The following is a 4,611-nucleotide window of genomic DNA, read 5'->3' as shown; positions in this document are numbered from 1 at the left end:
TCTGGTGACGAGACGCCAGCGCGCGCGCGTCGCCCGCCTGGCTTGGAATCCGCCCCTCCCCCTCCTTCCCTCACTCTGCCGCCGAGCTGGCGGTGCCCGCGGGTGCACCTGCCGGCCGGTGCTCCCCTACACGCGACCTCTGGTCACGAGCCGCCGGCGCGCGCGCGTCGCCCGGCTGTCTAGGTGTCTGCCCCTCCCCCCCCTTTCCTCACTCTGCCGCCGAGCTGGCGGTGCCCGCGTGTCCACCTGCCGGCCGGGCCTCCCCCACTCGCGACCTGTGCCGCCGAGCCGCCGGCGCGCGCGCATCGCCCGGCTGTCAGGGAGTCTGCCCCTCCCCCCCTCCTTCCCTAACTCGGCCGCAGAGCCGCCAGGAGCCGCGGGTCGACGAGCCCGACGGGGCTCTATCCCCTCCCCCCACTTCCCTAACTCTGTCGACGAGCTGCGGGTGCCCGCGGGGCCACCTGCGACCGGGGCTCTCCCACTCGCGACCTCGCCCGCCGAGCCGCCAGCGCGCGCCCGTCGCCCGGCTGTCAGGCTGTCGGCCCCTCCCCCGCTCCTCCCCTCACTCTGCCGCCCAGCTGGCGTTGCCCGCGGGCACCTGCCGGCCGGGCCTCTCCCACTGGCGACCTCGCCCGCCCAGCCGCCAGCGCGCGCCCGTCGCCCGCCTGGCAGTGCCCGCGGGTCGACCAGCCGGACGGGGCTCTATCCCCTCCCCCCCTTCCCTAACCCTGCCGACGAGCTGCGGGTGCCCGCGTGTCCACCTGCCGGCCTGGCCTCTCGCACTCGCGACCTCTGGTGACGAGCCGCCAGCGCGCGCGCGTCGCCCGGCTGTCGAGGTGTCTGCCCCGCCCCCCCTTTCCTCACTCTGCCGCCGAGCTGGCGGTGCCCGCGTGTCCACCTGCCGGCCGGGCCTCCCCCACTCGCGACCTGTGCCGCCGAGCCGCCGGCGCGCGCGCATCGCCCGGCTGTCAGGGAGTCTGCCCCTCCCCCCCTCCTTCCCCAACTCGGCCGCAGAGCCGCCAGGAGCCGCGGGTCGACGAGCCCGACGGGGCTCTATCCCCTCCCCCCACTTCCCTGACTCTGCCGCCGAGCCGGCGGTGCCCGCGTGTCCACCTGCCGGCCGGGCCTCTCGCACTCGCGATCTCTGGTGACGAGACGCCAGCGCGCGCGCGTCGCCCGCCTGGCTTGGAATCCGCCCCTCCCCCTCCTTCCCTCACTCTGCCGCCGAGCTGGCGCTGCCCGCGGGTCCACCTGCCGGCCGGTGCTCCCATACACGCGACCTCTGGTCACGAGCCGCCGGCGCGCGCGCGTCGCCCGGCTGTCTAGGTGTCTGCCCCTCCCCCCCCTTTCCTCACTCTGCCGCCGAGCTGGCGGTGCCCGCGTGTCCACCTGCCGGCCGGGCCTCCCCCACTCGCGACCTGTGCCGCCGAGCCGCCGGCGCGCGCGCATCGCCCGGCTGTCAGGGAGTCTGCCCCTCCCCCCCTCCTTCCCCAACTCGGCCGCAGAGCCGCCAGGAGCCGCGGGTCGACGAGCCCGACGGGGCTCTATCCCCTCCCCCCACTTCCCTGACTCTGCCGCCGAGCCGGCGGTGCCCCCGTGTCCACCTGCCGGCCGGGCCTCTCGCACTCGCGACCTCTGGTGACGAGCCGCCAGCGCGCGCGCGTCGCCCGGCTGTCGAGGTGTCTGCCCCGCCCCCCCTTTCCTCACTCTGCCGCCGAGCTGGCGGTGCCCGCGTGTCCACCTGCCGGCCGGGCCTCCCCCACTCGCGACCTGTGCCGCCGAGCCGCCGGCGCGCGCGCATCGCCCGGCTGTCAGGGAGTCTGCCCCTCCCCCCCTCCTTCCCCAACTCGGCCGCAGAGCCGCCAGGAGCCGCGGGTCGACGAGCCCGACGGGGCTCTATCCCCTCCCCCCACTTCCCTAGCTCTGTCGACGAGCTGCGGGTGCCCGCGGGTCCACCTGCGACCGGGGCTCTCCCACTCGCGACCTCGCCCGCCGAGCCGCCAGCGCGCGCCCGTCGCCCGGCTGTCAGGCTGTCTGCCCCTCCCCCGCTCCTCCCCTCACTCTGCCGCCCAGCTGGCGTTGCCCGCGGGCACCTGCCGGCCGGGCCTCTCCCACTGGCGACCTCGCCCGCCCAGCCGCCAGCGCGCGCCCGTCGCCCGCCTGGCAGTGCCCGCGGGTCGACCAGCCGGACGGGGCTCTATCCCCTCCCCCCCTTCCCTAACCCTGCCGACGAGCTGCGGGTGCCCGCGTGTCCACCTGCCGGCCTGGCCTCTCGCACTCGCGACCTCTGGTGACGAGCCGCCAGCGCGCGCGCGTCGCCCGGCTGTCGAGGTGTCTGCCCCGCCCCCCCTTTCCTCACTCTGCCGCCGAGCTGGCGGTGCCCGCGTGTCCACCTGCCGGCCGGGCCTCCCCCACTCGCGACCTGTGCCGCCGAGCCGCCGGCGCGCGCGCATCGCCCGGCTGTCAGGGAGTCTGCCCCTCCCCCCCTCCTTCCCCAACTCGGCCGCAGAGCCGCCAGGAGCCGCGGGTCGACGAGCCCGACGGGGCTCTATCCCCTCCCCCCACTTCCCTGACTCTGCCGCCGAGCCGGCGGTGCCCGCGTGTCCACCTGCCGGCCGGGCCTCTCGCACTCGCGATCTCTGGTGACGAGACGCCAGCGCGCGCGCGTCGCCCGCCTGGCTTGGAATCCGCCCCTCCCCCTCCTTCCCTCACTCTGCCGCCGAGCTGGCGCTGCCCGCGGGTCCACCTGCCGGCCGGTGCTCCCATACACGCGACCTCTGGTCACGAGCCGCCGGCGCGCGCGCGTCGCCCGGCTGTCTAGGTGTCTGCCCCTCCCCCCCCTTTCCTCACTCTGCCGCCGAGCTGGCGGTGCCCGCGTGTCCACCTGCCGGCCGGGCCTCCCCCACTCGCGACCTGTGCCGCCGAGCCGCCGGCGCGCGCGCATCGCCCGGCTGTCAGGGAGTCTGCCCCTCCCCCCCTCCTTCCCTAACTCGGCCGCAGAGCCGCCAGGAGCCGCGGGTCGACGAGCCCGACGGGGCTCTATCCCCTCCCCCCACTTCCCTAACTCTGTCGACGAGCTGCGGGTGCCCGCGGGGCCACCTGCGACCGGGGCTCTCCCACTCGCGACCTCGCCCGCCGAGCCGCCAGCGCGCGCCCGTCGCCCGGCTGTCAGGCTGTCTGCCCCTCCCCCGCTCCTCCCCTCACTCTGCCGCCCAGCTGGCGTTGCCCGCGGGCACCTGCCGGCCGGGCCTCTCCCACTGGCGACCTCGCCCGCCCAGCCGCCAGCGCGCGCCCGTCGCCCGCCTGGCAGTTCCCGCGGGTCGACCAGCCGGACGGGGCTCTATCCCCTCCCCCCCCTTCCCTAACCCTGCCGACGAGCTGCGGGTGCCCGCGTGTCCACCTGCCGGCCGGGCCTGTCGCACTCGCGACCTCTGGTGACGAGCCGCCAGCTCGCGCGCGTCGCCCGGCTGTCGAGGTGTCTGCCCCGCCCCCCCTTTCCTCACTCTGCCGCCGAGCTGGCGGTGCCCGCGTGTCCACCTGCCGGCCGGGCCTCCCCCACTCGCGACCTGTGCCGCCGAGCCGCCGGCGCGCGCGCATCGCCCGGCTGTCAGGGAGTCTGCCCCTCCCCCCCTCCTTCCCCAACTCGGCCGCAGAGCCGCCAGGAGCCGCGGGTCGACGAGCCCGACGGGGCTCTATCCCCTCCCCCCACTTCCCTGACTCTGCCGCCGAGCCGGCGGTGCCCCCGTGTCCACCTGCCGGCCGGGCCTCTCGCACTCGCGACCTCTGGTGACGAGCCGCCAGCGCGCGCGCGTCGCCCGGCTGTCGAGGTGTCTGCCCCGCCTCCCCTTTCCTCACTCTGCCGCCGAGCTGGCGGTGCCCGCGTGTCCACCTGCCGGCCGGGCCTCCCCCACTCGCGACCTGTGCCGCCGAGCCGCCGGCGCGCGCGCATCGCCCGGCTGTCAGGGAGTCTGCCCCTCCCCCCCTCCTTCCCCAACTCGGCCGCAGAGCCGCCAGGAGCCGCGGGTCGACGAGCCCGACGGGGCTCTATCCCCTCCCCCCACTTCCCTGACTCTGCCGCCGAGCCGGCGGTGCCCCCGTGTCCACCTGCCGGCCGGGCCTCTCGCACTCGCGACCTCTGGTGACGAGCCGCCAGCGCGCGCGCATCGCCCGGCTGTCGAGGTGTCTGCCCCGCCCCCCCTTTCCTCACTCTGCCGCCGAGCTGGCGGTGCCCGCGTGTCCACCTGCCGGCCGGGCCTCCCCCACTCGCGACCTGTGCCGCCGAGCCGCCGGCGCGCGCGCATCGCCCGGCTGTCAGGGAGTCTGCCCCTCCCCCCCTCCTTCCCCAACTCGGCCGCAGAGCCGCCAGGAGCCGCGGGTCGACGAGCCCGACGGGGCTCTATCCCCTCCCCCCACATCCCTGACTCTGCCGCCGAGCCGGCGGTGCCCGCGTGTCCACCTGCCGGCCGGGCCTCTCGCACTCGCGATCTCTGGTGACGAGACGCCAGCGCGCGCGCGTCGCCCGCCTGGCTTGGAATCCGCCCCTCCCCCTCCTTCCCTCACTCTGCCGCCGAGCTGGCGGTGCCCGCGGGTCCACCTGCCGGCCGGTGCTCC

Source organism: Giraffa tippelskirchi, chromosome 8, assembly GCF_054371585.1.
Source record: "Giraffa tippelskirchi isolate mGirTip1 chromosome 8, T2T-mGirTip1v1.2.pri, whole genome shotgun sequence".
In the NCBI taxonomy this organism is placed as follows: Eukaryota; Metazoa; Chordata; class Mammalia; order Artiodactyla; family Giraffidae; genus Giraffa; species Giraffa tippelskirchi.
This window is presented reverse-complemented; position numbering follows the sequence as displayed.